The sequence below is a fragment of the Ahaetulla prasina genome, chromosome 7 (assembly GCF_028640845.1).
Source record: "Ahaetulla prasina isolate Xishuangbanna chromosome 7, ASM2864084v1, whole genome shotgun sequence".
In the NCBI taxonomy this organism is placed as follows: Eukaryota; Metazoa; Chordata; class Lepidosauria; order Squamata; family Colubridae; genus Ahaetulla; species Ahaetulla prasina.
Window position 1 is genome coordinate 54,012,906 of NC_080545.1, and position 25,357 is coordinate 54,038,262.

Genomic DNA, 25,357 nt, shown 5'->3' on the forward strand with positions numbered 1-25,357 from the left:
TGCTCAGTACTATAGCATATATTTTGCATTCAGGTCATCCTATTTAAAAATTTAGAGCATCCAGTTATAAAGATAATAAATATTGGAAATACTTCCTTCTGAGATTTTGAAGTTGTTGAGCTGGATCATAAGCAATCCTTATGATTTATATTGATATATTGACCATCATTTATGTTGTAAATGTTGTACCTTGATGAAGGTATCTTTTCTTTTATGTACACTGGGAGCATATGCACCAAGACAAATTCCTTGTGTGTCCAATCACATTTGGCCAATAAAAAATTCTATTCTATTCTGGATTAAGTAGTCCTAAAAAGGTACTGCCTTATCTAGATTCTTCACTTTTCTTATAAAATCTCTACAGCACTATGTCAAAATCATGCTGACTAAGGATCTTAGCATGTTAACTAAAAATGAAATGTGTTATAATCTATGCAGCTGACTTAGGCCAGATACCCAAGGCTGCTGTTGGATTTCTGAATTGATATAAAATGCATAGATGTTATTTTTGTGAGTCCCTATACATGTCAAAAATTCATCCAAAATATACCACTATTCCTTTGTCATACTAGCCTCTTATCCTAATTCATATTTTTATTTCATTAACATTCCGCGCACCTTTAATATATATATATCAAATACACACACACACACAAACACACGTGTATGTGTTTGTGTGTGTACGTGTGTTTGTGTGTGTGTGTATCAATCACATATATATACATATATATCAATTATATATACACAGATTATAGACACAGATGATTTATCTAAAAGATAGCATGAAATAGATATAGCGTCATGTGTTGAAATGTATTTGTCTATGTCAGCAAAATGTTCAGTGCATTCAAATGTGAATCAAAATACCATTACCCAAATGAAAAATTACAGATCATTGTGATCTTCCTCATTCCAATAAGAATTATGCAGCTACAATTTGAATTACACTGTAGACTTATTGAGATATTTCTAATGCAACTACATGCTGCCTAAGGTGGGTGTAAACTTGTAGATGCTGCATAAAAATGAGTCATCATTAGAACTGTAACTTGTATCATAGCAACAGTTTATAAATTATAAGGCTTTGAACTAGAGTAGCAGCAAACAATATTCAAATTTATCAAGCATGCTCACTTTTGAATAACCCTCTTGAAGAAACTTATTAATTTAAAGTCTGCCGCAGCAAAAATCTTGCACAAGGTTTGAAACAAAACTACTTATACAGTTTTTATTTTAAAGTCAAGGCTGTTTTAGTCTAAAGAGTAGCTGATGACCTGGTGCTGCCTGGGTATTTTTTCATCCTAACCCCCGCCCCACCTCCCATGCATGTGCACACAACCCCCACTCCTGGGGCCTAGTAGGCCTCCCTACAGTCTCCTGTGAGCCAAAACAGGCTGCGGGAGGGTCGCCCAACACCCCATTTTTGGTCTAGTATGCCTCCCTGCAGCCAAAATGGGCCACGGGGGGCTTGTGCCACATACCCCTGCATATGTGCGGCAAAGACCCAAATATCAGCTGGCTGGCGGGAGGCGCGCTCATGTGCAGTGGAGCTGAGCTTGGCTCTGCATGCCACCTGCATGCCAGGGCACACACACACACATACAAACATCCCAAGAGGTGTCTTACCCCCGCAGTATTTTTTTCCAGATAGTAAGTCATCTGGTTAATAAGTTTGGTTGAAATTGCTCAATGCATTCCAGAGTTATGCTTAAACATACATACATACATACATACATACATACATACATACATACATACATACTTTTTTTATATAGAGAGGAGGAGGAGGAAGAAGAAGAAGAAGAGGAAGAGGAAGAAGATTATTATTATTATTATTAGAAAAAATTCCCATTTATACATCTCGTCTAACTAATGTTTAGCACTCAAAACAATACTTTCAGCTTTTCCAGTGCCAGGGTTATAATAATCTTTAGTTCTTAATATACACTTTTTCAAATGGGACCAAGGCACATTGGGGGAGAGGTTTTTCTGGGACCGACATCTTCTGCTCAAAGACCAGGTGACCACCATGGCTCTTTCTTGATCAAGGACTCCCTTCTCACAATCACTCAATCTACTTGTGTCTGGACTACTGTTTTGTGCAATTATTATCATACAGTAAAAATTACAACTGTAATAATTTTCCACATACCCCGCTAGTCCATAAACTATTTAGTCTACTGCGATGGTTGGGTTCACACAGCATGGCAAGACAATTTATGACTTGCATACTATAAAGTGTTTATACCCAGTCACAGAATATATTTTTGAAGTCCACTTGTTTCATATTTTCCAATCTGCTATGCTTCCTGACACTTATTGGAAAACACGTGCTTTTATTAACATTTTCATGGATCACTTTAAATCATTTATTGCAAATAGGAACAGTCTATTTCTAGAGCTCATTAGTAACAGCCTGCTCTTCACTGTGTAACTTGAACATAATATAGATTTTCTACTAGAAAGTAGATTTGTCAGTTTTCTCTATAAATTATCAACTTTTACAAATGATACAATAACATTATTTTTTATCTTTTGTCTTTTTTTAAAGGCACTTAAATGTTTAAACTTATCTTGCAGGTTCCATATGTTTAATTTCATTGTTTAATTGTTGCATAGTTTTCCAATTATGTAGCTATTAGGGGGAAAAAACAGACTGAACTGTATTTATGTGCTGCTGCTTTCATGACAGGATAAAATATAAATTGTTCCTGTTATATTGGTGAAGGTATGTGTTAAAATGCATAGTACAATGACAAGCACTCCTTTTATGGAACCCCTAAGGACTCAGAAAAGACAGGGAAAATATTCTAGAATATTTAATTTTATTTCATAATTATTTCAGTTTCTATAGAAGATTACTAGGATTTTAGTTTTTCTTGGGTGTTTAAAATTTCAGGCTTGCTGAAAATCTGTTCTTCCTGATAATAGGAATTAAGAAGTGTCAACAGCAGTTTCTCAATATTCTTTCTAAATGTTGAACATTGTCTGAGCATTTGAATAACATAACTACTGGTCTTTAAGTGGAACAGAATGTATAGTGGAATGACGGATAGCTATGGATGCTACATACATTCTAAAGCAGGGATGTCAAACTCGCAGCCTGCAGGTCGGGTGCATCATGTGCTCGCCACGCCCACCCCCAGTTTAGCAAAGGGAAAAAAAGTTGTGATACATCACGTGATGTCGTGTCGTCGTGACTTTAAACACCCCTGCCATAGGGGCACCATTTTTGCCTCTAAAATACCTCTCAATAATGACATCCAAATATAGTGTCAAATCATGATTTTAGGAGCATAAGATTTAGCATTTTGGAGGATGGGAAGGTAAAGTGTTAATACATTTCTTTAAAAAATCCCCAAAGGAGACATAACAAATGCTTCGTTTTTTTTGTGATATCATTGTTATTGCATAAGCTTCCCATATCCTTGGTGGCAGAGGTGAGTTTCAGCAGGTTCTGACCAGTTCTGGAGAACCAGTAGTAGAAATTTTGAGTAGTTTGGAGAACCAGTAAATACCACCTCTGACTGGCCCCACCCCCATCTATTCTCTGCCTCCTGAGTCCCAGCTGATCAGGAGGAAATGGGGATTTCGCAGTAACCTTCCCCTGCCACGCCCACCAAGCCATGCCACACCCACCAACACACACCCACAGAACCGGTAGTAAAAATTTTTGAAACCCACCATTGTTTGGAGGACGGACTGACTGACTGACTGAATGAATGAATGAATGAATGAATGAATGAATGAAAACATGGAAAACTGGAAAAGACAATGCTTCTCATTCCTATTTATTACATGATGTTTTCTAAAATATCAGATGGTTGTGGTATTTGTAACATAAAATTCAACTCAGGGTAAAGAAATAAGAGGAAGTAAAGAGGGAAATCATGTATAGTTCTTTCAGTGAAACTGTTCCGATTTATTTTCAAATTGAATTAATAATATGTTGTATATACTATATGTTTCTTTCTTTTTTTCTTTTTCTCGGTATATGGTTACAGAAGAAAAAATTATTAATAAACATAATCTGTTAGTGATTTTTTTTTTACTTCCATACCATCTTCACTGAAGTACTTCTAGATATCAAAGGCCTAAATGCATTTTTTTTTTTGGAGATGTTATCTCACCTTTATTATTTTTATAAATAACTCAAGGTGGGTAATGACCTTCTCCTCCTCCTCCTCTTTTCCCACCACCAACAGCCCTGTGAAATAGAGAGAGCTGGTAGGCTGAGAGAGAATTCACCCAGCCAGCTTTCATACCTTAAGGTGGCACTAGAATTCACAATCTCTTAATCTTTAACTTAGTGGAGGGATGTCAAACTAGCATCATCACAGCGGTGTCAAAATTCCCCCTTTGCTTTGTACCAGAAGGGAGTGGGCTTCAGATGGCTGATGCCAGAGGGATTGATGATTTTCCGGGAGGGCATTACGAAAAAAATCAGTACAATTGCGGAGGCTACGGCCTATGTGGAGGAACACAAAGCCTTCATGGAATCAGATGACCCAGGAATTGAAGAAGGGGAGGTTATAGATCATGGGGCTGAAGCGGCTGCCGCTGTTGCGGCCCTGGAGTTGGGTCAGGCTGAACCCAGAGTTCTGAGATCCAAAACTAGGAAGTGATAAAGATATTTGGGATTGTGTTGGTTTTCCTTATTCTCTTTTGTACGATATTCTGTTTATTCTTGACTCTTCTTTATTACGTATTTAAAATTTGCAAACTTAGTTACTTCGTGTCACCTGCTTGCCTTATGGCTGTTGTATGTGTTAAAAAATTTGAGTAAAATTCTTATTTTAGATAAGAAAAATGAAAATTTACCATACCTGATATGTATTTGTATAAACCTTTTTTGACTAATAAAAACTTTTTGAATAAAAAAAAAAATAAAAAAAAATTCCCCCTTTGCTAAACTGGGTGTGGGTATGGCCAGCGTGTGATGCATCCAGTCTGCAAGCCGTGAATTTGACAGCCCTGGCCTAGTACCTTAACTACTAGACCAGACTGATTCTCAGTCATCATAAAAGTTATGATCTTTAAGGTTATATGGTTTGCCTACACTATGCCTATAACATACTACCCTGTTTTCCCCCAAAATAAGACATCCCCTAATAATAAGCCCAATGGGGCTTTTGAGTGCATGGCAATAAGGCCAAGTGCTTATTTCAGGGTTCAAAAAAATATAAGGCAGGGGCTTATTTTTGTGGAAGCATGGTAATACAATACAGTAACCCTTATTGAAAGCTTGCATTAAGTTCAACATTGCTCTAAATTCTGGTTTGTTATAACCAAAGTTAGTTGACTAGAGGGATCTACTTATTTAATAGCACAAGCTGTGTACCACTGAGATACAAAATACAGCATTGCTTTTTGGCTGCTAGTCAGAATACAAGTGTGTATCAGTTTGGCAATATTTCTACCTTCATACGCAAGAGTGAAAGCTGCCTTAATTCTAGAATTTAGCTTCAGCAACGGGAGAACATTTGCAAATCATTCTATTAAAGGGTATGTTCAGAAAGACGTAAATAGAGACTGGAATGTCATTACTGAGGTTCTCATGGTTAATGTCAGCAGAAGAGCCCCTATATGGAACAACTGCCTTCTTATGTACAGTTTATCTGAGGACAACTAGCAATCTCCATTCCCTAAGGAAGGCCTAATTACTAAGTCTATTACAGAATTTCTAAAGGGTTTGATAGAAACAAATGCAAAGTATGAATTTCAGTTTAGGCAGAACAAAACCTGGCTATGCATGTAAAAAATAAAGGAGCAACAAACTCTAAATTTATTAAAACTAAGTTTAATTATTTCCTAAACGTTGGCCATATAGTACACTTTATGCATCCATCTAGTCACAGGAGATAACCTTCTCCTGAGAGACACTTTAATGTTTTTATCTCAAGTGGCACAGATTACTTCCACAATTTAAGGGACTTAATTCAGTTTGTAAAATCAATTCTGTACTGCATCATTTGAATGTGATATATAGAGAATTGGATTGGTGTGTCAGACTGATCAGAAATTTCATGTACTATACAAGAAAAAACCCTGTATTTTGAGGAAAAAAGGTAAATCAGCAATATGCTATGTACACATACCATAAATACAACAATAATTTTGCAGACTGAAGTTCAGGCATGTTACAAATGAACATTCAGTCATTATTTCGGCATTACAATTAGCAGCAGAGAACTGTTTTGGGGGATAATATGCATTCTACTTATGCAAGATAGCTAAGCATCTCCTTAATGCTATGGTGATGATGAAGTGCTCCCCCATCACAATGATAAAGCAAAATGATTTTCCTTGCCAAGGTGCTATTGCACTTAGGTCTCACCCATCAGTTCCTTCAACCAGGAGAGTTGAATTTATGGTGTGCATGTGCACAGCTTCTTCTAAATACTTGAACAACTATCTTAAAAGTTAGAAAAGACATGTTGCAAAGTGACCTCATATCACTGAGCCTTTAGACATTTTTATTTACCCTATTTTTCGGAGTATAAGACACACTGGAGTATTAGACACACCTTAGTTTTTGGGGAGGAAAGTAAGAAAAAAGCTGATTGGCAGGTAGATTGGAATACCCCCAATCAGCTGTTCCCAGACCTGAATTTTAGCAACAGGTTCCTTGGTTGTGAGCTCTGTGCCTTGCTTTTTTTTTTCTGCCTCTGAAACTTCTGAAACTGTGTTTCAGAAAGAACTTTTTTTTCTTCCTCTGAAAGCCTCCAAAACAGCTTCAGAAAAAAAAGCCTCTGATGCTCTGTTTGGGGGCTTCTTTTCTGAAGCTCTGTTTAGGGGCTTCTTTTCTGAAACTTCTTTTCCGATGCTTTTTTCAGGCTCTGAAACCTCCATTTGAGAAGCTGGGCGGGGCTACATTCGGAGTATAAGACGCTCTCAGATTTTCACCCTCTTTTTGGGGGAAAAAAGGTACGTTTTAGACTCCGAAAAATACGGGTATTTGTTTTCTGCCTTATTTTTATAAATCACTCAAGGTGGCAAATATATCCAATACTCCTTTCTCCTGTTGCCTCAGCAATTTAGAAATGTCCATTTGAACCTTGAACAGCCCTATTATATGTATTTTGAAAATGATGGGAAATATTGATTTTAAGAAATGAAAAAAAAAACCTCCACAGCATTACAATACTTGCCATTCAAAACCTGCCAAGTAGTTTCATGTATCTCTCTTTCTTGAACATGCATTAAAACAGAATACAAAAGAAACTAATGATACTTTTTAATAATAAAGGTTAGATTCAAAGCATGTATTTTGGTTTTGGATTGCTGTATTGTTTGATCTCATGTTTTAATGGTTATGGATTGTTCATGACTTAGTATACCATGTGAACATTGCCAAATGTAGACACTCAATAAACCATAGTTAAATAAACAATAGCTTAATATGATGTGTGAACACCAAAGCTACCATACCTGGACCTCAAAATTGTGAAGAATTCTAACTCTTTGCTGCCATTTAGTGGTTATATGGATTTTCACAGACACAATAATTGGGGCAAATATATGCTAGAATTCTGACTTAAAAATATTTTTTCATTTTTGTACAATGCCTATAGTACTTATAGTGCTTTACCAAACATTTGTTTTAAAGAATTTTCACTCTTCTAGACAAAAAGCTCTTCAAAGCTTCATTTTGTCTGTGACAAGAAAAATAATGTCTTGTTTTCTTTAATACTGTATGTCCTGGTACTACTTTAAAATGACTGGAAACAAAATTAAAGGTAATATGTTGCCAAGCAACATTGAGAAACAAACATTTTATTGTTTTCTTATAGTTCATCAAGTTGCACACTGTATGCAAGTAAACCAACCCTACTGCAAAGATAAATTAATTGTTCCTCTGAGAACATGCTTTAAGTTTGACTATTGGAATCAAGCCAGTCCTTTTCAAAGCCACCTGAGATCCATTAATTCCTTATGGAGCATTAGACTCAGCAAACTCCCTCAGTTTACCCTCCATGGGTAAAACTAATCTGCTTGCTGAGAAAGATTTCATGGCTTTCTTCTTTTGAGTCATCTTTATTAACTATTACCATATGTGGGCTACTTTATTACTGAAGCTACTGGGATCCAGAGTACATTAGCAGATCAGAAGCTCTGCATAAAGTGATGCAAATACATGAGACGGCTTGAAGGAAATGGAATAGATTATTTGGTACTTGAATCTAAGATCATTCTGTATTCAATAAGGGACGTATTTATATTTGCAATAAATCTGGTGTATATATTTTGCTACACGGACGCTTGCTTACAGGCTCAATAATTTGCCACCATTCTCATTAAAGAGAGTACGTTATGTATGTTTTGTGAAAAACATTTAACTGATACGTGTGCAAAGACCAGGAAATTTCTTTTAAGTTTGATAGTTCATTCTTTACAGAATGAAATCTGTAAAGATCCCAGGACCTTAGGATGAACTTGATAGGTGAATAAAAATGCCAAATCTAGTCTAAACAGCCAGCTCATTGTGTAATGACATACAAATTATTAAATTTATATACCACCTAACTGTCAGCATTGGGGTCTGACAAAACTATGCAAGAGGTTAAACTATGCAAGAGGTCCTGAATCTAGCTTTACAGAAGTAGTAAAGAAGAAGGATTGATAACAGCCGCTCAGTTTTTCAGTTCTTTTTCCAAGATTATCTGCCACTGTGTCAAGAGTATAACAGAATATGCACTGCACATTTTATTAAACTGCCTGTTGTACCAGACTATATTAATACTTCTCCTTCTTGTTAATCACTTAGGCTAGTTTATGGGAGAGAATATGCTATCTTTATTAGAAAACAATTCTGCATAAATCTTTAAAAAGGTCCAAGGCTTTTATTTAGCCATGTAAATATGAGTTGAGTAGATTCAGTAAGATACTTGGGTCCAAAATCATGTTTCTTTTCTATCATGCAAAGTGCCTCATTAACAACACTATACTGCACAACAGCAAACCATGATTTTTCAACTAGGTTTGTTGAATAAAACAATGCCTGCAATCACAAAGCCACTAAATCATGATTTTTGTCAACTATGATGTATTAACAAATCACAATGGTCAGTTTCATACATAATCCACAAATAAACATAATGTAACTGAAGTAATAAAAAAATGATAGTCACTTGTCCACATTCTTTTCACTACTATGATTTTCTTCTTTTTCAAGTATGTCTGATTCTGGGAGATTGCCTGGACAAATCCCTGACAAGGTTTTCATAAGTGGCTTGCCATTTCCTTCTTCCTATAGTTGAGAGAAAGTGACTGGTCCAAGGTCTCTCAAGTGGTTTTGTGCCTAAAGTGGGATTAGAACTCACTGTCTTCCCAGTTTCTAGTCTGATACTTTAACCATTTCAGCATTAGGTCAGACTATAGTAGACAATTTTATAAACAGACACTTGATTCAATAGTGCAAAAGTGACAACAAGTTCCAGTCTTTTGTTCTCATTTGTACCCCTGGGGGCAATTTGTTCCAATTAGTGCCTCAGCAAGCAATCATTGCTGTACAGAACTCTGCTTGTATTCCTTCCCGAGCCAGCTGACTCAAAATAATACAATCCCATGAGTACTGGATCATATACAGCAGTCTGTATACTTTCAACAAAGATCTATTGTTAAGGCTTATTTTCTGTTGTTTTTTAAATAAAGCCTTTTTTTCAGATTCAGAAACATTTGACTTTTTCCAACAATGCTTGTGATATTTTAAAGACAGCCTTTCTCATGATGAAATAAGAATCTGTATGGCAGAGTCAATTCTATTCACGTTAGTTAAAATAACCACCAAGTGTGTTCTATGACATATTCTCCCCAGAAGAGAATAATCCCCAATGTATTTTGTTATCATCATCAGTTTATTATGTAAAATGCTCTATTGTACAATCGTTTTGCCAATGTTATATTTCCTCTCAATTTTAGCAAGCATCACTTCTTTACTCTTACTTGCACCATCCAGATAGATATTTATTCATTTGCTTGCTAGAGGTATTTTTGTCCAGAAGCAAAAAGCACTTTTAAACCTATAACAAGAAACAAATGATGTTAAGGAAAACAATTGATTCAAAATCATCAATAGGCTTCCATACCTGAAATGTGAATGTAAAACTAGAGTTAAAATTGCTGGGAACTGCAGGCTTTGTCTATATATTATGTTGTATCTATTAAACAAGTGTTTAATTGTGTAATGTTGGATCACTATATCAGGTTAATCAAGGCACTGTAGTTTGTAAACCATGTTTTATGGCTTACCATGAAATGTGAACTCAGCCAGCTATGATTTTTTTTCAATAATCCACAGTCAGATAAGCCATTGTTTAGCACAATGTATGAATTAGGCCATAATCAACTCATATCTAGAGTGTAAAAAGTTTAGGAAAGCTGCTTTACATCCAGAATGACAGCAACTATGATTTCTTCAAGGCCACCCATGGTGTACTTGACTAAGGTCAAACAGGTCTTCAGTCTTAATTTGCCAATATGCAATGAAAAAAGACAGTATAAGAATACTCATAGAGAACTTGTCCTCTATATTTTTAATAAAGCTGTAACACTGAGCAGAAGCTGGTTATTTGGGGAAGGGGAAGAGTAGCTTCTGAATATAAAACTTTAATATGATAAAGTTTAAAGGGGAAAAAATCCTGCTTTTTTTTAAGCATTTCATTTTGCTGACAGCATACAACCATTTAAATCAGTTCCAGTGAGATTTATTGCATTAGTAACCGCTATTATGACTTCCATACATCTTTTTCCCATGCAAATAGTCAAAGGAATGGAACCACAGAAACATTAACTTTCTCTCTTTTAACATCTGAAATGAAATATAGCAATAGGATTTAATTTCATAATGTGTCATCTATCATTTTTCCTGTTCTTTCCATCACTCTCCAAAGTTTTCACTCCAATTATATAATAATTCAAAAGTCCAGGCCAGGAATAATATACTGTACAGAAGCAGTGTTGTAAATTTGTAACATTATATCGTAAACAGAAAGCCAGTTTGGTGTAATGGTTAAGGCTAGAAGCTGAGAGACCATTAGGCAGATTGACAGACTGCAAGTTCTAGTCCTGCCTTGAATGCAAAGCCATTTGGGTGATCGTGGGCCAGTCACTTTCTTCCATCCTAGGAAGGAGAACATGGCAAACCACTTCTGAAAAACCTTGCCAAGAAAACTGCAGGGATTTGTCCAGGCAGTCTCCATGAATTAGATACAACTGAACTGAAGAAAAAAAAATGTATACAAAAAAAGCTGGTACTTCTTTAGGCTGAAGGGGAAGAAACTGAATTTAGATGCATACAGTAAATAATGTAAACATTTTGTTTTACTTCTACAGAAAAATATCCCATTCTTGGAGACATATCTAGATATACAAGATTCACAAAAAATGACAGAAATACTATGTTACCAAACTAAATCTCCAATTTATAGTAATAAAGCAAATACCAAAGAAAAATCAAAACATTTACCATACAGTAAAAGATAATTCTATATAACATGAGCTTGGTGGCAAACTGACATTATTTTGGCTTAATGTTCTCGGGACAGAATAAGTTATGTCAGCTTTTATGTTTATGAATTATATTTTTATGTTGCCCCTCTGTAATGCCTGGAAGTGGTTCCATGCATCATTGCCAATGTATGTTGCATGTTAATATTAAAATACTTCGTTTTAAGATGCTGGAGATCCTTAAAAAAATAATAAGCTCATATTCTAGCTTCCATGCTCCGGCTTCTTGGGATTTAGGCAAATATTGTCTCTGCATAGAAGCCACTGCAAATTGAACATAGGAAAAGAATAGATGAATACTTTCATGCATTGGAGCAAGACAAGAAGAGATCGGCAACAGACATTTTTCTCATCTGGGCCTCTTCTAACTTGGTGCTAGGCCTGACAGTAATCACATAGTTTTCACTTATTTACATTCCAACCACTCTCAGTGCCTGGAAGTATTATCTGCTGACCAAAAGTAACTCATGAAGCTTCTATATACACTGGCTATATATTATGATGCTCTGCTACATAAACGGCTTGGAGCTCAAAAGAGTTCACCTTCACATAAAGGATAGGATAGGATTACATATTGCTCTATTGCATTTAGTGGCGTTTATTGAGACATATTCTCAACTTTTTATCTATTTAAAACGTGTGGTATTTACCAAATTTATACACTGCCCATCTTATTATCTTAAGTGGCTTATAAATAATTTACCTTGAGACATAATGAAATTAAAATTCTACAGAAAATAATTTAAAATAACGTTAGCTATTAATTCAGTTGTTTTGATTAAAAATTCTTGCTTCATTGTGGGACTAATTTTGCTTACAGACTACGCTGATTCTGTTTGGAATTATATGGAGATAATAATTAAGAGCAAATTATGAATTAATATGCTGTTTCTAGAATTACTTTTTCTGCTTATAAGATCAAGGCTAAAGAAATCCAATGTTTTAGCCTGTATCAAAAACTTTATTCCACAACTTATATAACTTTTAAAAATTTATTTTATTGGCTATTTCCAGATGAGATTTTTAAAAGATTTGTCTCATACCTATATATGTATTTGCTTGCTTTCAGCTTTTGTAACAAAGATATTTTTGTTCTCTGGAATCTGTAGAATTGGTCAAGGTATCCAATGGAATATGGCTGGGTAGAATAGAAGAGTGGATCTTGTTTTCTCAATAAAATGATTAATGAAGGCTGACATAACATCTAAAATTCTTTCCTTCTTTATTCAATGAAATATAATGGCTTTCTATCAGCCCTTTGAGTTAGGTCCAGTTAGGAAACTAACTCTATATCTTTGATTGGATATATATTTATTGATACAATAAATAGCAATAGAATTTTGAAAGCTTAATTGCATTTTCTCCTCTTTCTTGCTTATACCCCAGGAAGTTAAGAGAGGGTCAGTCTGAATTTTTTCCTAATTTTTTCTTTGTTTCTGGGACTTAAAGTATGTTTTTGTAACCATCTCTGCATAGTTTCTCCAAATAAATTTTTGTGTCTCTATACACTGAAAGCAAGACTTTCTTATTCTCTAAGTTTGTTCCCTACTTTTAATGGTATAATTCAATCATGAAGAATAAATTTAGTATCAAACTCTTTTGATCCGTCAGACTCAGTACTGAGTATTTTGCCCTGTAAAGCTTAAATTACTTTGCAAATCAGATTAATCAAAATTTGTAGTTTGGAAAACAGTTTTACTTTTAGTCAGAAAAATGACAATTACATGTTATTATGTGATTGTGGTACATCCTTCATCAAATGCTGCAATGCATCCAGAGAGAGATATAATTTCCTTTTAAAACTTTTATCCCCAAAGGATAAAATGGCAGTGTAGGTGCTCACGAAGGTGACTAAATATATTTTTCTGTCTGAAGTAAAGAACAGAATGTTATTCCTTCCCATTCCACACATATTAACCAACTAGACCAAAAATGAATATATATTTTTCAACTGCCTGATTTAGGGAGTGCTTGGAAAGTTGCACAGCATGGTTCTCTAGTGTTGCCGATTTCTACCACCCAACATTTTTTGAATGAGGCTCCCACCCAATTTGTAATGTACAGCCAACTGTTTTCAGTGTCTTTTGATTATTAAGCTGATTTATAAACTGCCTAACTGCAAAGCAACTCAGGATGACATACAAAAAATTAAAAGCACATCATAAAATCATGTCACCCCCACCCCATAATCTCAACGTTTTTTAAAAAAAAAAATTCCAAGACACCACTTTGGGGAAATATAGAAACAATTAACAATTAACATTCCTGATAATTGCCTTACCAGAGACTGCAAAGAATTCAGGTTTTTAAAGCTTTCCTAAAAGATTGGAATGCTATTCCAGAAAGCAGAAGTGATCCCAGAATCCCAGAAAGGCATAATTGGTTTATAAATATGGAGTTATGCAAAGGTCCTCTTGTCCATAGCTGCCACTTGCTCATTGAACAACAGTGGCAAGTTCAGAAGGACTTCCAATACCATTTGGGGAAGTATAACCTCATCAAAAACTGAAATTTGAAGCTCATCAGAAACAGAGAGTCCTTGAATCCATAACATCTAATTCGTGCTAAGATTGTACTAAGCCTACCTCTTACTCCATCCAGATCATAACAACATCCTCAATACCATAACTTTGTTGGTCAAAGATAAAGACATATGACTGAATATTATCTGTATATCAATATCTCAGCCCCTACAATTGCATATAATCTGGCCCAGCACAATTATGCGGAGGCGTTGAACTCTGAGAAACCCTGCAAAGCAAAGGCCTCAGATTGAGTCACTGATCATGGAGAAAAAAACTGCAATCCAATTCCTCCAACTTCCAACCTTCAAGAGAGTCAAGGATACTATGATTGATTATATCAAAGTCCATAAGGGATCAAGAAGGTGCAATGAGTTTTCCTTTGGAAAGAATGTGTCTGTCATTATTATCTTATTATAGAGTTGCCATATCGAAAAGATGTACAGCATATAAATTTGATAAATAAATACATTTCCTGTTTAATTTGCTTTTGTTTGCATTTCAAAGAAGAAACAGGGCTGCTGTAGGCTGAAGTTTTCAATTAAGGGTGGAATTCCAAAAAAAATGTAGCATTTTATAATAATTTATGCAGATCAATAGAACTATGTTGCTGGGAAAACAGCAGACATAATATTCTATGGAGCTGGTAATATCTGACTGAAAAATTAAATTAGGAACATGTGATAATTAATTATGTCCATTGGTTTGTAGAGCTTCACTTTCTCCTGAATCTTTTGCAAAGCAGAAAGCAGCTAAATTTGGCAAACTGCAATAGTTGTCTGGCTGACAGCTAGGAAGAATTCCAGATCCATGGCTGTGGAGTGAGCTCCTATAAACATACTCACTTTAAGCACAGGAACAAATGGGAAGGTACATTTAGCAAATTTCCAGTTTCATTCCAGAAATGCTGTTTTCCTTCCTTAGATGTATTCAAAAATCTTGATTTTTTAATGGGAAAAGGTACTTGTACACTTAGTTAAAAAGTCTGCACTTTACAAGCAAACATATATACTGAAAAAAATCCTTTTTTTATTACAAACAAGAATCAAAATGTTTGCTTTCATGATCTTGAAAGAATACGTAATCTTTCTAGTTCCCTAGCTAGGCCTCCCATTAATATCTACGCCACTTAACAGGATGTTTGTTATAAAGCTGCCAGGTGGGAAGGAATTGTATAAAGAAAAAGGATAGCAAATGTTGGTTGATTCTTAGAAAATCCCATTAGCCTTATTTTAAAATACATGGCTAAAATAGGTAATGACATAATGATAGAAGATAATTCACTGAAAATGCTAGCCTGATGGGCAGGAGTGCACAGAAGGCTTATCTGTGGAATGCCATCAGGGATTAAGTTCTGGAGGCAAATACCAAGGGGGAGAGAGAAAAAGACTTATTGTTAAATATGAATGTAAAACAGCTGCTTCTATAATGAGTCTTTTGGAATATCATGAGCATATTTCTGTGCAAGCAGGTTGCCTGGAAGACAGAAACAAAATATTTGGGATCATAGGTTACCCAAGATTATCAAATTTCTAAGAATGCCAAGAACATGAAGACTTTTTTATCCAAAGTGAATTAAATCCACCTGCCTTTGAACAATTAATAAACCTGACTGGCTCTCTTGTAGAGCAATTTTTTACAACATGATGAATTATGTTGAAGATTCCCATCTTAAAGCCCTCCTAAAAAAATAAAATCCTAACTTAGATTGAGTGGCATTTTAAGGCTTTGAATCAGAACAGAATCACAATGTTCAGAACTTTATCGCTTGTTTCTAGACATAAACATTATAACATAATGGAATTATGTTATGAGTTTATAACACAATATTTATTTATTTATTTATTTGTTTGTTTGTCAAACACAACAGTATATATAAGTATAAGCATGAAATAAGCATACGAATTGGATACAATTAAGGGAACATTAGGACAGGAATGGTAGGCACGCTGGTGCTCTTATGCATGCCCCTTACAGACCTCTTAGGAATGGGGTGCAAATCAGAAAATCTTCGTCCAGTACATTGGGATCCATTGAAACAGAGTTCCTATAGGCTCTGCTGGATGGAAATAATGGAAATGTTAGTCTACACTGGAACAGCACCAAGTAGGATGGTTTGATAAGTTACTACACATACTCCACTTGACTTTCCTCTCCTTGAAAATTCATTATCAGATACTAAGGAAAGTACTTTTGTCTTTAGAGTAATATACCATAATCAAAATCCTAAACTCACCTAAGAAGTATGCTTCAGCCCCATTGATTAGTCTACTCCCAACTTGAGATCCATCTCTCTCTCTCTCTCTCTCCCTCTCTCTCTCTCTCTCTCTCTAAGTTATCACTACATGTAAGTAAAATGCTTAAATTTCGCAGATCCAGAAACATATATTTAACAAAGTAGTGTCTTTAACAAAGGTGGGACAGCTTTACTAGATTATCATCACAATCTTTTTAGGTTACTGTTTTAATTTTCTTGTGACCAGATTTGTTCTTCTTCTCAAGCTTCCTGCAGTTTTTGCTGCTGCTGTTGTTAGCACTGACTCCATAGTTTCTTTTTAAGAGCTGCTGAAAATGGCACTTTGGTGGAAACAGATGGATTGAGTGTGGCTGTGAGATGCTGTTTGTCACCACAAACGTATTTCCATGACAACTGAGAAATGCCAGATAACTGATTTATTCTCTTCCTGTAGGGAAGATGCTTCTTCATAAAACTGGTAGGCATGAAAAGGCTTGTCTACATCCATCCCTTCCTAACTCCCCACTCATTTTAAAAACTTATCTGTAAATAACATCTATATTCATCCTTGTTCCATAGGCAACTTGGCTATTGTGTCTCTATTTCTTATGAATTATCAGGCTCTGCATCTTATCACTGGGCATTCACTTACTTGGCGTACTTATGGGACTTATGCAATACATTCTTGCTGTGAATTGGGCAGCCATATAAAAAAATATAAACAAAATCGGAGGTTCACAATAGAAAATCATAAAATTCTTCATTTTTTGTTACCCAGATTTTCTTCACCTTGTAAATTCGAGTAAATAAAAAAAATAAAGGAAAATAAAGGAATGCTCCAACACTGGAAATTTTTAAGAAAATGTTGGATAGCCATTTGTCTGAAATGGTGTAGGGTTTTCTGCCTCGGCAGGGGGCTGGACTAGAAGACCTCCAAGGTCCCTTCCAACTCTGTTATTGTTATGTTATATAAATTATTGCAATGCACGGAATGGTTCATGAAGTTCAAACTTCATTAGTTAACAGCTAACTTTCCTAGTCCAGCATAAAACCTTCTTTACTTGGGAACACAGGTCATTTTTCCACAATGAATGAGTAATCCTTAGAGCTCTTTGGGGAAATGCTACCTGAAGAGACAATAGAACTGTAAACATTTATGTCCTTTAAATACCATAAATAATTCAGTCTAAAATCTGAAGCAAACTTAAGCTTCTCCCTTGTGAACAGAACATCTCTTCCCTTGTTTACCTGGGAAGGTTAGGAAGCGCCATGATTAGAGTTATGAAACTGACATTTCTGGTGAGTTTGTGAAGTGAGATACCAATATAGAGTCAAACAATACAGAAGTGTTAACTAACCAATATCATTAAGATACATATTCTCCACCTCCATTTTGTTGAGAATTTCTCCCCCAAGTCCTACCATCTATTGAAATGTGGTGACTGATAATCTATGAAGTATTTTCTTGTCACTGAGCCTCATGTGATCCACTTTACTATCCTTTTTTTTTTGTTGTTGTTTACATTTATACCCCGCCCTTCTCCGAAGACTCAGGGCGGCTTACAGTGTATAAGGCAATAGTCTCATTCTTTCAGCTTCAAACTGTTGGTTACTTATTCAATTGTGATAATCAAAATAGTTTTAATTTGCTCTTTGTTTTTATCATTGTTTTATACTGCATTATGTAGTTATTTTTTCTTTTTGTTAGCTTTTCAGATAATTTATCTGAAGAGAAGACAGGATATATCAGGTATTTAAAAACAAAGAAATGCAATCCTTTTTAAAACCCTTGTAGTGTTTATTAAAGTGTGTTCATAATTATGCAGCCCTCTGGACAGTGGATTATTATAGTCCTATCATTCTCTTGTTGCTATGTAATTGTATTAACTGTCTGAAGTCAATACTGTACTTAACTTTGTCCACTGAACCGTGTGGTGTGATCATTTGCTAAATTTATCATAATGCTATACTTTCAGGGGTGAAATCCAGCAGGTTCTGACAGGTTCTGGAGAACTGGTAGCAGAAATTTTGAGTAGTTTGGAAAACCGGCAAATACCACCTCTGGCTGGCCCCAGAGTGGGGTAGGAATGGAGATTTTGCAATATCCTTCCCCTGCCATGCCCACCAAGCCACGCCCACCAAGCCACACCATGCCCACCAAGTCACGCCCACAGAACCGGTAGTAAAAAAATTGGATTTCACCACTGTATACTTTGTTGTAATTCAGGAGGAAATACAGTAAGTATCTATAGTTCTTCATTTTTGTCAGTGAGAATGTAATCATTCATGTCAACTGAGATGACACAATGGATTGTTGAAATACCTTTGAATTTGATACTGCTTCCTTGTTATGCACAATCTCTGACTCGTTCCTCTGATGATGGCATTTTGCAGGCAATACCAGAGGAATGGAATAACCCTGGCATTTTGCTAACACAACTCTAGCATATTTCAGTTTACTCTCTTTTCTGAACATAACTTGGATTTGAAGTTTGTTTGTTTTAATGTTTTTGCTTATGTTCGGTGGAACAGGTTTGCTCCATATTCTATACACTCTTCTTTTACTGCAGTTATGTTCTTTGATGATATACAGTTTCTACAATAGTCTCAAAGAAATGGTGGAATAGAATAAATAAATAAAGGATGGAAAAGCAGGGACAGAGTGAAATGTTAAATGACAAAATTAATTTTTATTTATTTATTTGAAATTGAATTGTTGCATCCTGTGGCATGTTGTCCTGCAGTGAGTTGGCCATGGTGAGTTGTCCTGTGGTGGCCATGGTGAGTTGGCTGCAGAGAGTTGGCTCTGGCAAGTTGTCCCATTACAATTCCACAGTCAACTGGATTTACTGAAATCTTGCTTGGCCCATACTATAGTGAAGCAACAGAAGGGGACACATTATCAACCTATACAAATACTCAAGAACATTTAACCCAGGTAAGAAGGGTTAAATGTGAGAATTCTGCTAATGTTTGCACCACTTCTCAGGCACTCTGAGAGAAGATGTTCTTTGACATGTAATAGAAATATTGATCATCATCTTGTTCTGTTATGGTCTACTTCTGGATAAATTTTACCTTCTCACTACTTTCAGGTACTGTAAAGCATTACCACACATAACTTTCATTAGAAGAATATAATATTGGGCCACTTAGTTTCTTTGTCTACCAAAATATTTTATGAATTCTGTGTGTGAAAGTTCAATATACCACTTAGTTCAAAGATCTACCATGTATGTTTACAAGCATTTGAAAAATAGGCCTTATAGTTGTTTTTGCATGATTTTTAAAAAATTGTTATATTTGTAACAATTTGCTAAAAAGGGAAGGAATGTAGTAAAATGTGGTTTGAGCAGCTGTTATTGTAAAGGGCAGCACTCTCTTCTCTACTAGGACTCAAGTGTTGTAGAGCCAGGAAATGACTTAGCACTGTATCTGCCTGCAGACTTCACTGCTATCCAGGCAATAACTGCTATTTGGAATAAATTTCTATCAAAATGTTTTACTGCCAGTCTGGAAATACTATATAAATATGTATGTATAAAGTTCTAACTTTATGGAAACATTAACAGGACTTTTAAAAGTTACAAATTATTTTAAAAAGTTATTACGTGCACAAGTTGTTACAACAATTTTCAAAGGAAAATGTCTTAATTCAATATTACTCAGATTTTCTGCAATCATGACTATGGAATAAACATGTAGAAAACGCAAGACCCTCCTAATAAATAAATTTCCCCTCCCAACGTTTTCATTTTTAAGAACACAAGAGTTCAAATTTTTAGTGACTAATATGGTTACTTCAGTTTTTTCCGTTTGTAAAGATACTTTAAAATAAATTCTGTATCAAAATTGAATCCCAAAATTATTTGTCACTTGAATTGTTGTATGTGCCCAATGCCACGGTAACAATTACTTTTATCATAAATTTGCAGGTCAAGAATATTCTTTAAGAAAAATCCCTGAGGACTAAGGAGCTACTGATAACTGATGCACAGCTCAATGAAATGTCATGTTTAAATATGCTTATATTTCCTATTTGATCATTTCTTCTTGAGCTGCTTGTCAGAGGTCACATTTAGTTGAGCACAGACAGACCGAAGATGGTGACTGTGCTCTCCCCAGATAGCTATTGGCAGAAGTGGGAAAGTAACACTGAGGCAGAGACTGGGCTCCTGCCAGGTGATTGTTAGTACACATCAAGTTTCTTCATAACCAACTTATGCTAGCAATGATTAATTACAAAAGCCAATCTACATTCTGGTTAGTAAGATTTACTAAGAAGAATGTTATAATAGAATGGAAGAATTCAGAAAATACTCTACTTTCAGATAAGAAAACTATAAGTGGGGAAATTAGTACAGGAAGCGTTCTGGGTCTTCTGCTTTCAGTGTAAAAGGGAAGGAAGTTTGTCCTTTTCACGAAGGAGGGGCAGGCTGCATTTGCTGATTGCTTTAGAAAAGCTATTAAGAGGTTTCATCAGGGTGAGAATTGGTTCTTATAGCAAAGAAAGATGTCCAGGTTGATTCTTGGTGCATGATAGGAAAGCAATCTGAGATAGCAAGTAGACTCTAATGAATGTAGTTGCTGCAGCAAATTACCTAATGGATCACCAAAGTCCTCACTTTGAGAATTACTGAGGATTATTTTAAGTTAATATGTAAGTCAAAACTTACAAGAGCAGTCAGTGCATTAGAACCCCTTCAGCTTTTAGGATCTTTTTGAGAAAGGAGGTAATTTTATAATAACTTTTCACCAACTTTTCCTCTAGTAGAATGAAGAGGAAATCTACGTATCTATATAACTTCAGGTTTAGTTGCAGCAAGCCATAAACTCGGAGAATGAACCTCCACCCTCATAAGTCAAAATCCTGCACATTTTGGCAGAATGATAGCTTCTCCTTTTGTGATTTCAGTGGGCCCATTACTGTCAAGTTGAAGTAATGAATTGCTGACCTGGATTTACCCCAATAATACTCCTTCTATAAATATAACATAATGAATTGTATATCTCAGGATATACAATTATGTTCTACATTGTTCCAAATACTAATATACCAAAGAACCCTTTTTAATCTTAATAATGTGAGCCAATGCTCAGAAATAGATACATATTTCATGCTTGCCCATTACATTTTCTTTTACTCTGTATGCAAGCTGTTATTTTCCTATTGTTGCTTTCTTATGTCAGTATAATATTGGATTGATTTACAAAAGATTTTGAGATCTCATCTAATGAAAGTGTTAGTTCCTCCTTCACTAAGTTTGCAAATCTTTCTTCAGGCTTTTAATGCCAATGAAATCCTTTCTTTTAAAAGGCTTGTCTGCCTACGCAACTGTATCTGCCATGGGAATACAATAATATATTCTCTGATGTATTGTGTGTATTTTTCCTTGTAAAAGGCAAAAATGAAAGCTCCTCAAAGGTTCTGCATCTCTAAGCAAGGCAGAGAAGGAGCAGAACCATCGCTTCATCTGACACTTTAGTTTAGGGATGTCAAACTCGCGGGCTGCAGGCTGGATGCGTCATGTGGTGGCCCCGCCCCTGCCCGGTTTAGCAAAGGGAGAAAAGTCCCAATACGTAAAGTGACGCCACCGTGACGATGCGAGTTTGACACGCTGCTTTAGTTCATTCATCTGAGAAGGTAGATATACTGAAATTTGTAGGTTAAGATGTTAGGAGGACAGTGAGCATCCTTCTATGTAAAACAGACCAAAGCCTATAAGCAGTTTATATAGTTTTTCTACACTAATTAAGCTATGTGATTGTTATTTATCTAAAATCTCAAGACCATTTCATGAAATAATTTGAGGATCAGAATGCTACTTCCAACTCATTTATTGTTCCTGCTTATGGCAGAGGAAACAAAATTCGTTTGTATAAGTAAGATTTCCTTAAGATCTCTCCTCTAAAGTAGCATGGTTTTAAAATATCAAGAAAAGTCTTCACAGAGAGAGAACAGGCAACTTTGTAGGTACCTTTCTTATATACATATATATGTAGGTACCTTTCTTATATATATAAACCTTCTTGAGAATGGTGTATGAGGTGATAAGAGTATCTAATAGTATCTAACACATAACAGAAAACCAGATAATTAAGAAGTTCTTAGGGCTTTTTTGTCAGGTCAGAAACTGTAATGGTATGTGGGAATGACTTAAGAAATGGGGAAGAGCTGCGGACTACACAACTATAATGTCCACAGAAACAAAAGAGAAATGGAGAAAGTGTCTCAGAAAGGACCATCTATGGTTTTCTGGACAGTAAAAGTAAAGGAGGAGAGAGTTGCTTACAATTTTGCAAGATTCTGTTAATCTTACAAAATAATCACCTTATAATAAAGTAGTGTTAATATTCATGGCTTGTACTTTTTGTCTGGACTATCTTGAAGAGTTAACCGAAGCATTCTAACAACAGCTGGGAACAGAATCAGTAATTAGCCAGAGAACTCCCAAAACTTCAGCAGTTCACAAAGGCCATAATTTGAGCCATGACAATCTATGATCAGGAGAGAAACCCGATTCAGAACCACAAGACTTGTTTATAACAGTTCAGAGAATTCCATGAAAAAGTCCAAATGCAGCAAGAGTGGCAAAAATGCCAATCTAGAGTCAGAGTTGTTTCCAAGAGAGGAGCAAAAGCCTAGATTGCTGTCCTCTCAAAGAGGCATGCCGAGGGCCTTTGCCCAGTGTTCCATAGCTGCACGGATACATTTGGGCTATGCTCCCTGCCAATAAGTAGCTCGTTATTATCTGAATCTGCTCTCATCTACAGAAGCTCATTGCCTCCTAGAGTGACTATGTATCTACTTCAGGCTGCTGGTCTGTGAGGTCTGTCTTTTTAATTTCTGATGTAGGGAATTCACATGAGCCTATTACACAACAGGCCTTCTCTGTAGCTCCACATCCTGTAGAACAGCTTTCCCCCGAGACTGTTATGTTGAGCTTTCATTTGAAAATTTGGCAGCAGACCCTAAGTGAAGTAGAGTGATGTGTTTTCTGGTAGTCTATTTTCTTTGTTATAACTATGGAATTGATTATTCTCCTTGAAATGCACGTATTATAATACGTGCATTTCAATTATAAATGTATTATAAATACATTTATATGTATATATAAATGTATTTATAATACATTTATTATATATATATATATAAATATACATAAATATACATATAAATATACATATACATATATATATATATGTATATATATAATATATATATATACATATATATGTATATGTATATGTATATATAAATTATAAATGTATTATAAATGTATTATACACTCAAAACCGTAGAAATGGTGGTAGACTTTAGGAGAAACCCTTCCATACTTCCAGCTCTCACAATACTTGACAACACAGTATCAACAGTAGAAACCTTCAAATTTCTGGGTTCTATCATATCGCAAGATCTCAAATGGACAGCTAACATCAAAAACATCATTAAAAAAGGACAACAAAGAATGTTTTTTCTGCGCCAACTCAGTAAGCTCAAACTGCCCAAGGAGCTGCTGATCCAATTCTACAGAGGAATTATTGAGTCTGTCATTTGCACCTCTATAACTTTCTGGTTCGGTTCTGCAACCCAACAAGAAAAACACAGACTTCAGAGGATAATTAGAACTGCAGAAAAAATAATTGCTACCAACCTGCCTTCCATTAAGGACCTGTATACTGCACGAATCAAGAAGAGGGCCGTGAAAATATTTGCAGATCCCTCGCATCCTGGACATAAACTGTTTCAACTCCTACCCTCAAAACGACGCTATAGAGCACTGCACACCAGAACAACTAGACACAAGAACAGTTTTTTCCCGAAGGCCATCACTCTGCTAAACAAATAATTCCCTCAACACTGTCAGACTATTTACTGAATCTGCACTACTATTAATCGTTTCATAGTTCCCATCACCAATCTCTTTCCACTTATGACTGTATGACTATAACTTGTTGCTGGCAATCCTTATGATTTATATTGATATATTGACCATCAATTGTGTTGTAAATGTTGTACCTTGATGAACGTATCTTTTCTTTATGTACACTGAGAGCATATGCACCAAGACAAATTCCTTGTGTGTCCAATCACACTTGGCCAATAAAATTCTATTCTATTCTATGATCTGCTTTTGCATTTTGTCCCATTATTCCTAAACCTGTTTTAATTCTAATATTAAGTTATCTCAGTGAATGATGCAGAAGAGAGATAACACAGCGGTTACTTACAGACAAGTATATGACTCAGTAGATTTTCTGAGTACAATTCTATCGCACTGGGTTGTGCACATTTATTTCATAAGATTTATGGGATTTAATCTGGAATACTGGAGAGGAATATTACTTTCTGCCTTGCTTAGAATCAAAGAAATGGACACACATTAAATTATCTGAAAATAAAGGAATTATGATTTATGCTAAGGGTGTCAAACTGTCCGCCTCGTGGACCGGATGCGTCACATGCAGGCCATGCCCACCCCAGCTCCGCAAATGGGAAAAACATCATGAAACATCGTGTGATGGGAACGTGACGTGGTGAGTGTGACACCTGTGATTTATGCATCATACTAAATCAATGTTTTGATTTTAATATATTGTATAATCTCAGCCTGTGGGGTTTTTAGACTATTATCTGTAGTGATGCAAAATCACCTGTTGTACTTTGTTCAATAAACTGTTTATGATAACCGTGTTAGCAGTCAAAATGTCTCTTTCCATCTCTGATGTAATGTTTCCAAGTATATCTTAGATGATAAAGAACACTGAAGAAGGTCCTTGGAGTAAAGATTGTTCAAAGTCAAATAAAGATTGAGTTGATTGTTTAGGAAACTACCTGCACATTTCTCAGTTGCTAAGAAAAAAGCAGCCACCTTACCAGTTCACAAGAACCTGTTAGAAAAAAAACTTTGGAAAAAATATCTATCCTAATGAACTACAAATTGGACATAAACTAATCCAGCTGTTAAATACATTATTCTTTCAATACAGTTTTCAGTTATCTGACTTTTGCTTTTGGCTAAATCTATTACCAAGTCCTTGACAACTGGATTCTTTGAAGTTATGGCCTGATGTGCATCCTAATTGGGAA

At 35.5% G+C, this 25,357-nt stretch overlaps 1 long non-coding RNA gene across 1 annotated transcript in view; it reads left to right on the forward strand.

Annotated features, from left to right (window-relative positions):
* LOC131202684 (uncharacterized) overlaps window positions 1–23,304 on the forward strand; it is a 40,968-nt gene extending 17,664 nt beyond the window's left edge. The window contains exons 2-4 of the long non-coding RNA XR_009156196.1: window positions 17,975–18,016; window positions 18,243–19,204; window positions 20,202–23,304. This is a non-coding gene — a long non-coding RNA (uncharacterized LOC131202684). The remainder of the gene's footprint in view (window positions 1–17,974; window positions 18,017–18,242; window positions 19,205–20,201) is intronic.
* Window positions 23,305–25,357: the final 2,053 nt, after the last annotated feature.